At 41.3% G+C, this 17,337-nt stretch overlaps 1 non-coding gene across 1 annotated transcript; it reads left to right on the top strand.

Moving 5' to 3' along the window:
- The first annotated feature begins 14,225 nt into the window (after positions 1-14,225).
- LOC132233927 (U6 spliceosomal RNA) lies at positions 14,226-14,329 on the top strand. Its single transcript, XR_009452777.1, has one exon. It is a non-coding gene; the product is annotated as a U6 spliceosomal RNA (small nuclear RNA).
- Positions 14,330-17,337: the final 3,008 nt, after the last annotated feature.

The following is a 17,337-nucleotide window of genomic DNA, read 5'->3' as shown; positions in this document are numbered from 1 at the left end:
AGAGATCAACCAAAGGACTTATATGCAAGCATACAGGCCTAACACAGACAACAGGGGGGTGAGGGCATGAGTGGGGGGATGGGGGTAATGTAGGGATAAGGACACATATGTAATAACTTAATCAATAAAAAAATAAAAAATAATAAAAAATTAAAAAGAAAGGTATTCCAACAACAACAAAAAATAGGCCATGATAGATGTGGGATTTTACACTTTGAGAATATATCTCCTCCACTTTATAATTATTCCAATGGATAAATTAGCCTAAAATTGTGAAGTGTTGAATTATGCAATGCCTTCAGAAACATGTCTCTTAAATTAAAGCCACCATCCTGTACTTCCTTCATAATTTTATTGAAATACTAGAAGCCCATTGCACGAAGGTTCGCGCAATAGGCCTTCCTTCCCCTGGTTGCGGGCACTGGTTTTCCTCCGGCACCTGGGACCCAGGCCTTTGGTCTGGCCGCAGAGGAGAAGCCAAGCCTCTTCAGTCTTCAGTCTTCAGTCTAAGTCTTCAGTCTTCACGCCTGTGAATGCAAATTAACTGCCATCTTTGTTGGTTAATTTGCATACTCATCCGATTGGCTGGTGGGCATAGCGGAATGACACCAATTTGCATGTTTCCCTTTTATTAGTGTAGATAATTTCTATACCATGAGTTTTACTCCTCCTAAGTGTACAATTCAATGATTTTTAGCAAATTTACTGAATTGTGTGACCATCATCATAACCTAGTTGCCGAGCATTTTTATCACCCAAATAAGATTTCTCATGCCCATTTACAGTTAATCCCCATTCCTACCACCAGCTCCAGATGACCACTAATCTACTTTTTGTCTCCTTAGAGTTGCCTTGTCTGGACATTTCATATGAATGGAATCATATAGTTTGTGGTCCTTTGTGTCTGGCTTCTTTCACTAAGCATGATGTTTTTGAGGAGCATCCATGTTTTAGAATGTATCGGTATTTTATTCCTCTGCATTGCTGAATAGCATTTCATTGTATGGATCCTGTTGTTTGGGGGCTTAGGTTTAGGTGGTCCAAATGTATGGCCACTTCTTTCTGTGTATATCAGATGTAACTATGAATATCTGTCATAGACAGCACCCAAATATGGTCACCAACAACTCCTCCACTCCCTGTACGCTCTCCTCACACTGAGAGGTGGAGTCTATTTCCCTTCCTCCTCCCCCTAAATCTGTCTGGCCCAGTCACTTATCTTGTCCAAAATATGTAGCAGCAGTGTCGTCCTGAGACAGAATTCTAAGCCCAGTTAAGAGAACTGGCAGCTTCTGCTCCTCCCCTTGGAAACCAGACATCTTGATGTAAAGATGGACAATGAGACATACACGGAGAGAGGCTTTCAACAATGAGGCCATCTTAGTGTAGCCCCAGCCAAGCTCCCAGCTAAATGCAGCTGCGTGAGTGACTGAAGTTACAGTACCCCATGTAATCATGAGAAATAATAAATACTTGTCATTTTAAGCCATCCAGTTTAGAAGAGATTTTTTATTCAGCTATAGATAACTGAAACATCATGATTTAACCAAAATCTGTCTCTTCCATTTTAATTCTTATTTATTATGTTCTTTTTGAGTGTTTATAGTTGTATTCTGTTCTACTAAGATTTCTAATGAGCCTTCACTTTAACATCACTTCTTCGGCTGCTTGTGGCACATTGAAGAGTTTTATGTCCATCAATCTACTGCCTGATATTTATTTACATGCTGAAATCTTGAGGCAAAAATCATAAATGCTCTGAAGAGAATCACCTGGAGAGCTTTATAAAAATGGATTCTCCATCCTCCCCTTCACTTCCTCACCATGATGGATAAGGAATCTGTACCCAGCTTCTCCCATAACAGTGTACAAGTTAAATTTAATAATCTCACCAGGAAAGCTATTTCAATAACTCAATTAAATAAGTCTTCTGAATTTTGATTGAAGGAAAGTCGGCATGCTAAACACTGTGCATAAGGACACAAAAACTATCATAATATAACCCTTACCCTGAAAAAGTTTAAAATACAGTTACAAAAAAAAAATCATGTGAATATCAGATTAATATTCTATTAGCCTGCCCTCCAGGTTGCACAGTTCTAGGGGGCACCATTCACATAGAAAATACTGGGAATCCTGGGAGCTATGTAACAGACTGCACTGGAGATGTAAAACTAGGTCATTTTAACTTATACAAGGTTAGATTTCCATTATATCTCAATAAAACTGGGGACAGGAAATGCCCCCTTTACCTGTGGAAAGCCATCCCTGACCCTTCTCCATGCATTCAGTCCAGGGGTCATTGTCTCCAGCCTGGCTAATAAGAGGGCCTCATCCTCTGGCCACGGTGATTGGTTCAGGGTTGAATACATGATCCGATCTGAGGCAATGAGACACAATCTAGACTTTTGCTAGTACTGTAAGAAAGAAGTACTCTCTTTTTCTACTGGATTTAGAGTGGAGGATATAAACTTAAAACTACTACAACCATCCTGTGTTAGAAGTAAACTACATATTAAGATAACAGAGCTGGGAACTGTCAAGAGAAATTGGGCCCTCTGGTATCAATTGAACATCTCTTTTAAGGCACACAAAGCTACTTCCTGTCCTGGACTTTTCAATTCTGTGAGGAGAGATGAAGGAGGAAAGGAGAGAGGGAGAAAGGGAGAGAGGGAGGGAGACAGAGAGAGACCTAGTATTGCTTAAGCCAGTTTAAGTTGAATCTTCTGTCAGTTTTAACACATTAGAAGCAAGTTCTTCATCAATAAAATGAGAATAAAAGTTGCTAACAAACTTAAGTGGCATTTGGAAAGTATAAAACGTATTCAAATATAAAGTATTATTTCTACCTCTTTTCTGTTCTTGCCCAAGTTCCTTGCATACTAATATTTTTTTAAAACATAAAACATAATACTATACCAAAAGAACATTTTCATTACTAGTTATGCCTGTTCTGTGTTCAGGAACTTCTGATCCCATCTGCTCCACATAATTTTTCAAATAATAGAATTCTTTGAAACCAGATCAGCAAAGTTCTGTTTCAATGAACCATTTGTTCCCTAGGCCAGGAAAATAGCTTCTGCAAATATAATCCTATGTTAAAAATGGTGTCTGCGAAAACATCATTTTACCTGTGATAATATGCAAATGTGCTTTGGAAATGAAATTGCTGTGTAAATTTTTTGTTGATGTGTATTAAAGTCTAAGTTCTTTATGGTTTCTTGATCCTGGGACTTGCTGCTCAAAAAAGACACAGCTATGTGGGGAGCCAACAATGAAAGTTCTTTGTTCTTTATTCAAACAACAGATTTCTTTTTAAGAGAAATAATCAACTGCTCATTTTACTTCTGTAATTCCCTTGTCCCTTCATTTCTGCTTCTCCCTCCTTTTCATGACTCTTTAATCTGGCTTTGAAATTTGATTCTTTTGATTTGACCCATCTGCAATATTTATCCCTCATAGTCATTATCAATGCCTTTGCAGAAAAACACCTGATGCCTGTGACATTAGAAGATAGGGAGATGCTAAGGTTGCAGTCTGAAAAATTAGCCATGGCTCAGTGGTTGAGCATTGACCTATGAACCTAGAGGTTGTGGGCTCAATTCCTGTTCAGGGGACATACTCAGGTTGCAGGCTCAATCCCCAGTGTGGGGCCTGCAGGAGGCAGCCAATCAATGATTCTCTCTCATCATTGATGTTTCTCTCTCTCTCTCCCTTCCTCTCTGAAATCAATAAAAATATTCTTTAAATCAGTTAACAGAAGCGATATTTTTGCATGTGGATTCTATCTCAATAAAGCTGTTACTTAAAAAGAAAACAAACAAAAGCAATGACTTCATACTAACGCAGCCCCTGGAGAACCAACACAGAGTCACATACTGACCTCCTCAGAAACAAGCTGCGTCCAGGGTTAATCAGCCTAAAGGACAGTGACATTCCTCTCTTGCATCCAAATAAAACCCAGCCAACCCTCCTGCAACTGTCACAGGGAGGCACGTGGAATCACAGTGAGTGGATTGAACTGATAAAGGCATTTTACCTGCCAGCATTTAAATGTGCCCTTTAAAGACTAAAATCAATTCCTATTTATATACACGTGTATATACAGCAAACCAGCCATTAGGAAAGAAGCTTTGCATTGTTCCACATAATCCAAAAACAGTGGCACATTATGAGGTGGTAATTAAATTAAAACCTCCCATAATAAAAAAATATATTATGGACAGTATAGATGCAAAACTGGCCCCTTTTTAAATTTTATTTTCCATTTGTTATGTTTAATCCCACCGTGCCAATGTACTCTCCTTATGATTCATTCTCTAGCTAGGCTGGGCTTATTGCTGCTTAGGATGGCAGATACAACAGCAAAAAGATGATGTCACCCTTTAGCCAAATTGCACTATTATTACAGAACCGCATGTACTCTCATTCATTTATCTCTGCTGACATCGCTCCACAGGGAGGTTTTCCAGGGCAGATGTGAGCTCCCTTGGCATCAAAAGCAGTGGAGAGCGCACATTCATTTTAAAATCCCAAGAGGTAGAATTTAGTAAATCTTGACTTTTTAGAAATGTATTATGAATAAGGAGACATCAAATGTCCTCCAACCTGTTCTGATTAAAAACCTCAAAGAATATTGAGCATGAAACAACCCCCAACATTTATTCTCATTATAGAAATATTTTCTTTATTTAAAGGCATGCTTTTGGCCCACAAAAGTATCATGCAGACTAAAGTAATGTATTTTGCAAATATATGCATTTATGTTAAGAAATGACTTTACACGTTAGTCATCTTTTGATTATGAGTAGGGGGAAATTTAGTGAAAGATAATTATGCAGGCTTCTATCCAAGAGGGCCAAAACAGCTTCAAAATCAAATGCAGGCGTTAGGGAGATAGGGGACTTTTTGAAGAGGAAAGCAGGTCATCGGAGAAATGGTACAAAAAGTGTCCAGGAAATGAGAGTGAAAAGAAAAACAGAGAAAAGTCAGGTTCATTTGAGGGATACTTTTCCCCATATCCATCCATCCATCCTTTCTTCCCTGGTTCTTTAGAGCAGTAGGTAACTTTTATTTTTTTTTAATATATTTTATTGATTTTTTACAGAGAGGAAGGGAGGATAGAGAGTTAGAAACATCGATGAGAGAGAAACATCAATCAGCTGCCTCTTGCACGTCCCCTACTGGGGATGTGCCTGCAACCAAGGTACATGCCCTTGACCGGAATCGAACCTGGGACCCTTCAGTCTGCAGGCTGACGCTCTATCCACTGAGCCAAACCGGTTAGGGCTAGTAGGTAACTTTTAAAATAAATTTTTTTATATATCTTTTTAAAATATAATCCATGCACATAGAGAATATTCCAATGATACAAAGGGATATGCCAAGAATAGGAAATCTCTCTCCCCTTCCTGACCCAACCCTGTAGTCCCCACCTCTCCCTCACCCACCCAAGCAAGCACTCTTATCACTTTCTTGTATCTCTTTATTTGCGTGTGTGTAGCATGGACCCCTTAGCTATCTGATGAAGCCTATGGATGCTCCTCTTAGAATAGCGCTTGAACATATATGTAAAATAAAATACAAAGGATTGCAAAGGAAACCAATTATATTGAAATATGGTTCTACCTGAGAGGTCCACGGGGGTCCATGGACTCCAGCATAAGAGCCTCTGCTCTTATAGTTCCCAGGCACGTGCAAGCGCATACGTGCACACATCAATCCTTCCCCACAAATGCCAGCATGGCTTCTGCAGCTGCTGCAGGAGTTCTGCCCAGACCCCTCACAGCCAGCGCACCCATACCCCGGCTGCTGGGCAGCTGGCTAGTAATAGTTCACAGTTGCCCCCTTTCCACAGAGAATCCTTATGGCCAATCCTTGCAACTGACAGGGCTACAAAAGGTTGGACGGCTGTGGTACAACTCACACTCCAGAGACCCCAGTGGGATCAGGCTGAAGCAAATGTCCGCTGAGAACACCCCCTTGTTTCGCTTTCCCCCCACCCCGCAATCGCCCTACTCCATTTCCTTCCTCGCCTGCTCCTGGGAGCAATGCCCCCTAAAGCACAAGAATCCCTGTCTCAGTCTTTGCTTCCAGAAATACTGATGTTAGACACTTACCATCCCTTACCTTGACTTTCACACTTACTGATTTCTTGGAAAAGATTCCATATATGGACATATGGATCTGTTGTATTCTTTAACAGCCTATGCTATTCCATTAAATGGATTTACCACATTAATTGAGCACAGTTGTTTCCAATAGTTCCTCTCTGGGAACTTAAAAATCTAATTTTTATCCACTGAAATGTTATTACTGCCTTACCACATTTTCAGTATTTAGTTACTTGTTGAGGTGCCTTTCTTCAACCTCATTAGCTACAAAACTTTAGTTCCTTGCTATCATTTTGGAATAAAGCTTTATTCTCAAAGCAATTTATCTTTAAATTTGACAAACTCAAGATGCAGCTGCCTCCTGGCCCATAGCTGGAGCCTTTTAGCACCAGATCAAGGACCAACCTCCATTCTAAACAGGAGAAAAACAAGGACCTGCAAATGCTAAATTGTGACCTCAATTCACTGGCCTCAGCGCTTGCCTCCCTGCTGGGGAGAGAAATAGATGTGACTCTTGACTCTAGTTGGAAACTGCTGGAGCTCCTGCTCTCTCACACATGACTTCCAACAACAAACATGTATGTGCTTCCAAAAACAACACAGCCTAAACCCCAAGAGGAAGAGAAGCCGGCTCATCTCTGCTCGCTCCCCCCACCCCCCGCCTCCACCCCCGCCCCGGCTCAATTGAAAGGTGCTTCCTCCCCATAGGCTAGCACTTGTGGGCATTGGTTAGAGGCTGGCCTTCTTGTGTGTAGGAGTTTGCCAAAATATAAGTTCCACGTCCCCAGGGTTGAAACCAGAACTCACCTTTCCCGCCTAGCAGCTGCTCACAGTGTGCTTGGTGACGAATTATGAGTAGAGCAAGGCAAGGAAGCAGGTGCTGCTCAGAATCCATTTTCCAGCCAGGAAGCAAGAGAGGGACCGAGAGACCTGGGACGGCCAAGCTGGCATGCGCAGTAAGGTCTCCGATTAGTTTGTTTGGTGGGGTGAAGTTCCGTTGCTCGCATCTAAGAATCAAGACCCGATCATTTACTTCGCATTCATTTCTCTTTCCCTCGTAGGTTCCACCCTCCCCCAAGCAGAGAAATGCAAGCACATGAAGGAAAATACGGTTTTCTATGAGACTGGAGAAGATGGAAAGGTTCCATGAACTATGTTGGTGAGAACATGAGGAAAAACGGCTGCCAGTGGGAGAATAAACAAGTACAATTTCTGCAAAGAGAATTTGGGCCATTGACTACCAAGTGTACAATGCAACAACCCTTGACCCGGCAATGTTCTATAGATCTGAGGCAAGCAAACTTTTCCTTTAAAGGACCAGGGCAGGGAGTTTAGGTCTCTGGACATGCATCACTGTTGCAACTACTCTGCTGTTGTAGCATGAAAGCAGCCACAGGAAATACGTAAACAAGTGGGCACATATGTTCAACAAAAACAAATGGCAGGTTGAACTTGGCCCACAGGCTCACCAACGCTTGCTAGGCATCCTAGCACATATATATGAAAATGTATATGGTGTGCTGCATTCTTCCCAGCAGTAGGCTAAGAATGGACACCACCTGATGTCCATCAGGAGAGGACAGGCTAAGTAAAATGTGGCACGTCCATTCAATGGAATACTTGCAGCCACTGAAAGGAAGTAAGCAGCTCTGTGTGTGCTGACAAGGGCTGGCATCCAGCATGCATGAAAAATGTTAAATGCAAAGCAGAGACCAAGGTATAGTATGTTTCCATTTCTTATGAAAAATGTATATATGTATATGTATGCATTTGTTTACCCAAATATAGCACATATCTGAAGGAGGGGAACTAGATGGCTGGGGGATAGGAGTATGAGGGAGACTTTCTTTCATGTTACACCCTTTGTACCTCTTGAATTTTATGCCATGTGCTTTACTAATGAAGAACACACAAATAGCATTTCATTTTTTAACGCGTATGATTTTTTACTAGTGCATTGGATCCACAAGTATAGACACAGTGGGGCTCCGGACAGCTGGCCTAGCTATTTCCAAAGTCCCCTCCCATGCCCAAAAGCTGTGTTGTGCCCATCAAAAGGCATCATAGTAGGAATGAGGAAACCTGGCTTCAAGTCCAGACTCTCTATCTGACTCACTGGGCTACCCTGGGCCAGTCACCTCCTCTCTGATCATCCTTTCCTCTTCTGTAAAATGGAGTCAATAGTGCTTTTGAGTTATGTTATATAAGATAAAATAATGTTACTGTTACTCTTAATGTCTCTGGGCCTCTTTCCTCATCTGCAAAATCAAAAAAGCTGGACAAAATGAGCCCTAGCCAGTTTGGCTCCGTGGATAGAGTGTCAGCCTGCAGACTGAAGGGTCCCAGGTTCAATTCCAGTCAAGGGCACATGCCTGGGTTGCAAGCTCAATCCCCAGTGTGGGGCGTGCAGGAGGCAGCCAATCAATGATTCTCTCTCATCATTGATGTTTCTATCTCTCTCTCCCTCGCCCTTCCTCTCTGAAATCAATAAAAATATATGCATTTTTTTAATGCTCTTAATAATGGTTGAGTGTGGGGGGTTTTAAGTTGGACAAAATGAGCCTTTCAACTCTCAAATGCATGATTTTGTTAATAAACAGTGTTCAATTACAAGACTTCAGGCAGAAGCACGTACTTGGCAAGCCAGTGAGGAGATCTTCTTGCTTATCTCAAGAAAGTGACTTCCAAGTCCAAAAAGAAAATAAGATATATGTATGCACTTAGAAATTCAGTCCAACCTGGAGGTGGGAAGGGCTGCCTTATTCCCAGGACACCACCTTTCCTTGGCCCCATCAGCCCACCAGCAGCTGTCAGCAGGCAACTTTTTTTTTAGCTGCCACTAAGTATAGAACAGGCCCTGTTGGAAAAAAATTAGGAAATGTCACTCATCAAGAGGATGCACTAATAGTATCAAATAATAGACTCGTGAGGGCTGGCAGGACAAAGAAATAGACAGATCCAGGTCAGGGGGGCCAGGCAGGGAGGGCCTCCTGCCCCATCCTGACTTCTGGCCTCTGCTCAGAGCCATCAGTTGTATTATTTCAGGAACTCCAGGGAGATGACAGGATGGTGACAAGGAAGAGCAGTGTTGCACTATCCTCCTATTTCTGAGAATTTCTGGTTATTGTTAAACAAAAGTTTGGAGAAGTTAAACTGACAGGAAATCACACACATGTTGAGTTATTAGGTGGCAAATGTTGTGAAATTCGTTTTCAAGAAAGGCCAACTGGGTGAGAGTGTGCGGAGGTGATAAGGAGCAGAGCTCTCAACGCCTCGCAGCCGGTGGGAGACGCTTCCCTTTCCTTTCCTTCCTCAGTTCCACGGGCTTGGGAGCAAGCACTCAGATGCTTTGAAGAGAATGTGGCAAAGACTCTTCATGTCCCTGGCTTTAAAGAACGTTCAACTCTGGAATCAGCCATTTTTGTCCTTTCAATCTTAGAACCAGGGCGGCCAGTCAAATCTAAGAGGTTTTATCAAATCACAGACTCTCCCCAGAAATGCAGAGAGCACTGTGAGCTGGGACAGGGGAGAGGGACTATGGTGCAGAGAAAAAGGAGGGTGGGATTTCAAGTGAGTTAGAGAATTGCACTTTCTCGCTGAGAGGCGGATCTTAGAGTGGGCTTACTTTTAACTTGCCCAAATAGCACTAAATTGTTTTCCAAAGTGGTTATAGCAACTTATCCTCACACCCACTCCCCACAGGATATTATATGACTTTTCATTCCATTTTTGTCATTCTAATGTGAATGAAGTGCTTTCTTGTTTTAGTTGCAATTTCCAGATTACTAGTGAGGTTGAGCATCTTTATATATGCATTTGCAGTCTGTGACTTTGCCCATTTTCCTACTTGTTTTGGTCTGTTTCACACTGATTTGTAGGAGTCTCTTATATATCCTAGGAGTCTCTTATATATGGGGGGGGGGGGCATTTTTTACACAACAATTTGGAAAATAAAATATAAGTAATCTGTTCTATAGCATAAAATTCAATTAATGGATGTTATGAGAAAATAATCTCACTTGGCTTTCTTTCTTTCTTTCATTCTTTCTTGTATAATATCTGAGCATTTATTCCAATAATGCCAGCAGTATGGGAGAGCAGCAGGTCATCCACAAAAATCTGCTCTCTCACTTTCTGATCTAAAAAATTTATAAACTATTTTATATTTTTGACTGTGATATGCCAAAAATTCTACAAAGAGCCAATTCCTAGCGTGTCCAATAATATTTCATCATATGATCCAATAAGTCTGATACAATAGAGGAAACTTCCCTCAGCCTTGTTTTAAACTTTCTATATCAGTCACACACAAAAAATTGGGAACAGATGGTCCATTCAAGTTAGGAAAGTTTGAGGGACTAATTACAAAAGGGTGAGTGGACACTGGGAATCCATAAGAGATAGCAGCAGTGGAGCTGTCACAGTCCCCAAAGGGCCAAAACCTAGAGAGAGAGAGTAGTATAGAGTGGGCTGCCTAGACAAGAGCAATGACCTTCTGTTGAGAGACACGCAGCCTATAGCAACCTCTAAGGAAAGAACTGGGGATATAAGTACCCCAACCCCATGCTCCCCTACAGAAAGCCGGGGAACATAGGTGCCTTTGATGTGATCCATGCAGGACAGCCTTGCAGGGCAAAGAATAGAATGAAGAAAGATGGAGAATGGGTCCTGTGGAGAACAAGGAAGAAATTCAACACCCTTGCCCAGCCAAATCACTTCAGATTCTATACCAGGTGTGTGAAAGGCAGATAACTTAATGAAGCTATGAGGAATTTTGAAACGTTTTTCTTCATTCCTGAGTATGAGTTTAAATCATGAGTTGCACCCTAGCTGGTTTGGCTCAGTGGATAGAGCGTTGGCCTGCGGACCAAAGGGTCCCGGGTTCGATTCCAGTCAAGAGCACATACCTCGGTTGCAGGCCCCTTCTCCACCAGGTCCCTGTTCAGGGAGCTTGCAAGAGGCAACCAATCGACGTGTTTCTCTCACATCGATATTTCCCTCTCTCTTCCGCTCTCTCTAAAAATCAATGGAAAAATATCCTCGGGTGAGGATAATAAATGACTGACTGAATGAATGAATGAATGAATGAATAAATAAATAAATAAATAAATAAATAAATAAATAAATAAATCATGAGTTGCTAAGGTAAGAGATCCACTTAAAACTGTACAAATCATAGGTTGCAATATGGCAACCCAATAAAAAGCCATTTAATAAAGATCAGAAATGTTAAATAACACAGTTCCTTGTAAACCCAAGTGCTCTACATGTTCTTTTTACTTAAATGTTCAGGATAACTTTTTGAAATTATATAGAAGTAATAATAACAAGAAGGTGAAAGATTGATAATAGGGGTGGATACATAGTTCACGAATCCTTCATCTCCTATCTTCCATCTTCCATCGCTATCAAGGAGAAAGATGATTGGATAGAAAATAGTAGAGCACCCATTCAGATAAGACTTAAAAGTCTAAACCGGTGGAGAGAGTTAAGAGAGCACCTGGTTCACTACATTAGTGCAAACCTCCTGGTTCCAACGAACTCCATCCCTGCCTACTACTGGAAGGACATGGTGATCAAATGAGTTGCTATTTATTATCAAAAAACAATCTTAGAAACTAGGGCAGGGATGGGCACTGCAATTTTCAGGCAGGTTATCAAATATCACTTTAAACACAGAGAGAATAACAGGGAGCATTAAACATGCCTAGGAGTCAGGCATGATTTAATGAATTAACAGCACTTCCCCTCTTATCTATACTCTGCCAGACGGGCAAATCAGAGGAAGCTGTCAACACCCTGCTAGAGCACATGATCTCAGCATTTGACAGAGACTCTCACCTTGTGAACGAGGTGGAGGAATGTGGCCCAGATGATCACAAAGATAGATGCTAATTATGAATCAGTGTCAGCCCAGAGTCTCCAATACCCCAGGATTCTGTCTTCAAACTTGTCCTGTTCATTGAGTAAGTAGCTGAGAAGACAGCTGGCTGGCTTTTCTCCTTCTTTAATGGGTAGGAGAGGTGGCCAATATCTTGAATGGCAGAGTGAAGATCCAAAGCCAGATTGAACAATAAAAATTTTAATTGGAGTAAATATAAATCTTATCCTATATAATAAAAGGATAATATGCAAATAGACCGAATGGCAGAACAACCAGAATGCCCACAGCCCCTCCCCCCAGCCAGCCCGCCCCCGATGGCCCCCATCAGGCAGGCTGGCTGGACCCCACCAGTGCATGAATTCATGCACCTGGCATCTAGTATAAATATAAAACCCTATACTTGTTAATTCTCTCTTCTAAAATCTACCAAAATGACAGTAGATAGATTTTTCTTTAAATAAAAATGTAAGTCCACAAGGACAAAGAGAATGAGAGAGGAGAATTAGTAGATAGTGAAACAGGAATTTGGGGGGTAAAATAGAACAGGTTTAGGAAATATTAGAAATTTTGGAAATTAGGGGGACCATGGAGGAAGCACAGGGCTGCAGAGCAGCAGAAGGTATATTTCCATAGAATGGGGGAGCTGGAAAGCTGCAACAGGTACATTTCCATAGAATGAGGGAGGTGGGAACAGCAAAAGGTCTATATTTACAAAATAAAGAGAAGGAAGCCCTTCATTCAGAGGGAGAAGAAGAAAGCCCAAAGGGGATAGGAAAACAATAAGGAAGGATTTGGGGAAAACCTCACATGTCCCATGTAAGGTTCAACCTTTGAGCCCAGGAGTTACTATAGTAACCAGTCTGGGGGAATAGTGGCCAATCAGAGGGGATATCAAGGCACCAGGATCTGCAGCCTTATAAACCATAGGGAAAATGAACTCAGTGGGACCCTTTTCCCCCTCCCTACTTGGGAGTCCATTCTGTGGGACTCTTTCCCTCTCCCCATGTGGGAGTCTGTACTTGTTCTTCAATAAATCTCCACCTTTGCTATACCACTTTCTGTCCGTGGACTCATTCTTCAATTCCAGTGGACAAAGAATCCGGGTTCCAGTCCAAAAATTCCATATCAATAGGAGATATGAGCAACAATTAGAAAGATGGAAAGCAAATGGTAACAGATTTGGCAGAACCCACCACTAAAGTGTCTGCAAAGAGGGATGCCAATGAAATGAAACCAAGTCACCTGGAAAGACCTAAGATTAGGAGGTCCAGATTCTGCAGAGGGTGTGGTGAAGCATGGAGTGAAAAGTAGAAATCTGTGAAAATATTAATAGAATGAACTGTTTAATGAGTGTTTCCATTCATTGAGGAGGCTCAACAGAAGTTAGACAACTGCTGATAAAATATGGTATAAAAGTGATTCAAGCATTGGGAGGAAACTTGGCTCAATGACTTTTAAAGTCCCATCATTTCTGTGATTCTAATCTGTGGATGCCAAAGGACTTCGGTAACTTCTGCGTGTAGTTCCTACAAGAGTTCTATAGGTGGCGCTGCGATACAAGATGAGACTCAGCAAAAGGCTATTCTTACCTGATTCTCCTGGGTTATACTAATGTCTGTGGTGATAGGTAAAGACTAGAATGTTTCTGTATTTTTTTAAAAAATATATTTTATTGATTTTTTACAGAGAGGAAGGGAGAGAGATAGAGAGTTAGAAACATCGATGAGAGAGAAACATCGATCAGCTGCCTCCTGCACACCTCCTACAGGGGATGTGCCCACAACCAAGGTACATGCCCTTGACCGGAATCAAACCTGGGACCCTTGAGTCTGCAGGTCGATGCTCTATCCACTGAGCCAAACCGGTTACAGCATTGTTTCTGGATTTTTTAAATCAGAAACCTGACCAATAGATTCACAGCATCTAGGCACTACAGTGTCAATATCAGCCCAGTAGTAGGTACAGTAGTTCTAGTACCTAGTATGAGTCTTTATGCATTCATTTGTCATTCTTCTTAGCTCTGGCCTTCTGCCTTATGCATATCTCAGCTGTGACACGTCTCTTCAGTGTATCTGTCATTCTTGGACAGCAAAATAAGTCACATGCCAAAGCAACTGCTCCTTCACATCCCAAGTGCCCTCCCTCATTGTGCATACCCTTCACCTAAGGACTCCTGGGAGCGTGAGGCTCTCCATAAGCCTTATCTCCCTCGATTTAAACAATAATAAGGGCTCGCTTGGACAGCACTTATACTACAACTGGAATGATACAGAGAATAGTATGGCCCCTGTGCAAGGAGGACACGAAAATTCGTAAAGCATTCCATGTTTTTTGTGGTACATATGCATAATGGAATACTACTCCTCCAGAAGAGAGGATGAAATAGCACCATTTGCAACATGGATGGACCTTGAGAATATTCTGCTAAGTTAAATAAGCCAGGCAGAAAAAGCTAAGAACTATATGATTTCACTCATATGTGGGATATAAAACTGAAACTTGTGAACACAAACAGCAGTGAGATGACTGCCAGAGGGAAGGGGGTGGAGGGAGAAGGGTGCCTAATATAAGGTGACGGGAGAAGATTTGACTTTGGGTGGTGGGCATACGGTACAATATACAGATCTTGTAACATAGAAACCCACACCTGAAACCTATATGTTTATGTTGACCAATGTCACCCCAATCAATTTAATAAATAAATATTTTAAATTAAAAAATAAGAAGAACAAAACAAAACAAAAAACCATTTTCCCCCCATACAATGTTAGGCCAGTATCTCAAATATGATTGTCTCTGGCTCTCCTCCCTTTCCCACAGCTAAAGGAGATTTATATTTTGCTTCTTAAAAGCTAATTACTCAATAGCTAGCTCTTCCTGACAAATTTTGCCACTCATAGAAGCTGTAAATTCTGATTTATTTATTCCTCTTACTGGCTGTACATTTATAAGGTCCATAGGAAATTTTTGCTCTGCACCAAGGAATACTTACATCAATTCCATAAATTCAGATAACCTTGCTTCTACATTCAGGTCCCAATTCCAGGAAAACTTTCTAACATTAGGAATTTATAAAACTGTCAAATCCACTGACTTTTGGCCTAACTTGCCTCTTCCAGAACACACTGATTTTTTTTTTTTTTTCCTAATGCTATTAGTCCGCCCAAGAACCCAGGTGACTTTTTTTATGTTGGGTATAGTCTAGCTGACAAAAAATTGTGAGTTGAGTGGGAAAAAACTCCACACTCATTCTTCCAGTGACTAGATTTTCAATAGCAATGGCATGCTTGCACCTAATTCCAAGTACATGTCCTAATTTGGCCCATTATACACTATTAAAGAACCAAAAACTCAACCAAGTAAATTTAAAGGTTTAATTGGCTTTATTAAACAATTCATGAATTGGGCAGAATCCCATCTAGTAAATAAAAGGTGCTCTTAGCAGCTGAACAAAGTGGAAGGCTTTTTATAGGCAGAAACTGGGACAAGAAAATTATTTCAAACAATGTTACCTCCCCTTAGAGGAAGGCAGGGTGTTTTATCAGGCAGATTACCAGGAAATCCCAACTGACTGGTTTAAAATTCCACTCCGGAAAAAAGGCTGAAACTCCACTTAGATTAGGTATTAAGTGGGACTTAGAACAAGTGATTCCTGTTTGGGGTCTGCTGTTTCTTATCAAGAAGGCACAGGTCCCCCAACATCTGACTGACTCTGGTTGTTTTGTCTGTTTGGGTTATTTTCTGAAGTAGCCTCTATACTAACTTGATCTGAACTGAAGAATAGGATGTAGTATCTCACATTTCCCATCTGTCCTAATTCTTACACCAACTTTCTAGATTTGATCTTTCTGTCCTTTGGAGAAAACAGAAACAACTTACTTTATAACTAAAGTAATTAATAAGCACTAATGGAAACATCTTTGAATTGTTTGCCCCACAGAAGAAAGGGTAGCACCTGGCTAGTAAATCCTCCAACAAAATCATTTCTATGGTTTCAAAAATGTTCTCAGCACTTCCATCACTTGTGTAAGTGATCCATATCACAAAATAGAAAACTTTCAAAGACATACTATGCAATTCATTGGACATGTAGATTCTGAAATGTTTATTTTATATTTCATATATTAATAGTACATACTTCATTTCTTAAGGAGCTTATAAAAGCAGGGAGTGGTGCTCTAGTGATCCTTGTAATCTATAGCTACCAGGCAAATTACAGAGTTTATTTGTTGGAAAGGGGAAAATTTTAACTTTGTGGATTCAAATTCAGCATTCAAGCCCCTATTCAAGCCAAATTCATTAATACTGTATGATGAAACTGTGTGCTGGGAGACCCTACGGATAAAACAAATCAGTAACTCTATTTCTAATTCATATATTTTTTTACATGTGTGGGGAAGGGAGGCGGGGGTGGGGGGGCCGGGGGCCTTGGGGCATGCTCCCTGAAGAGAGAGCACCTAATTCATGCATTTTAAACATAGCCATGGCTTGTATCACACCAGAGTTACAGATGAGATGAAGAGAAACTTCAAAGCTGATAAAAGAGCTGCTCAAAAAAAAAAAAAAAGAATTGATAACATTGAACAATGGCAAGGTCATAGGGACATCTGTGCTCTCTTCATTATAGGTGGGGATATGAGTGAAATAACTTTTCTTGGAGTAAAATTGACCAATTATTATTAAAATTCCAATTATAAGCACTGTATGACCCAATTACCTAACTTCTCAGGAAATATTCTATGAGATTATTGAAGTTCATAAGCTCTATGTTCAAGATGTTCATTGTGCTTTGTTTGTGACCAAAAAAAAATAATAAAATAGAAGACTGGTTAAAAAAAAAAACATAAAAGTGTTTTGGTTTCAAAGGCATCAACACTAATAAAAGAGAAAAATGGTAATTGGCGTACGGCGATACCCTTTTCATTGGCTAATCAGGGCTATATGCAAATTAACTGCCAACTAAGATTGGCAATTAACTGCCAACTAAGATTGGCAGTTAACTGCCAACAAGATGGCGGTTAATTTGCATATGTAGGCACAATGCAGGGAGGCGAAAGGGAAAGCAGGAAGAAGCCCCCTGGCACTGACAGTGATCGGAAACCCAGGGGGGAGCTAAGAGCTGGGGGGCAGGGCAAAGGCGGCCCTGGGGCCGCCTTTGCCCTGCCCCCCAGCCATGATTGGAGAATCAGGTGCCTTCTCTGCCCTGGCCAGTGATAGCAGGAAGTAGGGGTGGAGCCAGCGATGGGAGCTGGGCACGGTCGAAGCTGGCAGTCCCAGGAGCTAGGGGTCCCTTGCCTGGGCCTAAAGCGAAGCCCACGATCGATCGTGGGGCCGCTGCAG

Source organism: Myotis daubentonii, chromosome 4 (assembly GCF_963259705.1).
Source record: "Myotis daubentonii chromosome 4, mMyoDau2.1, whole genome shotgun sequence".
NCBI lineage: Eukaryota > Metazoa > Chordata > Mammalia > Chiroptera > Vespertilionidae > Myotis > Myotis daubentonii.
The sequence above is the reverse complement of the archived record's forward strand: the minus strand, read 5'-3'. Positions and strand labels throughout refer to the sequence as shown.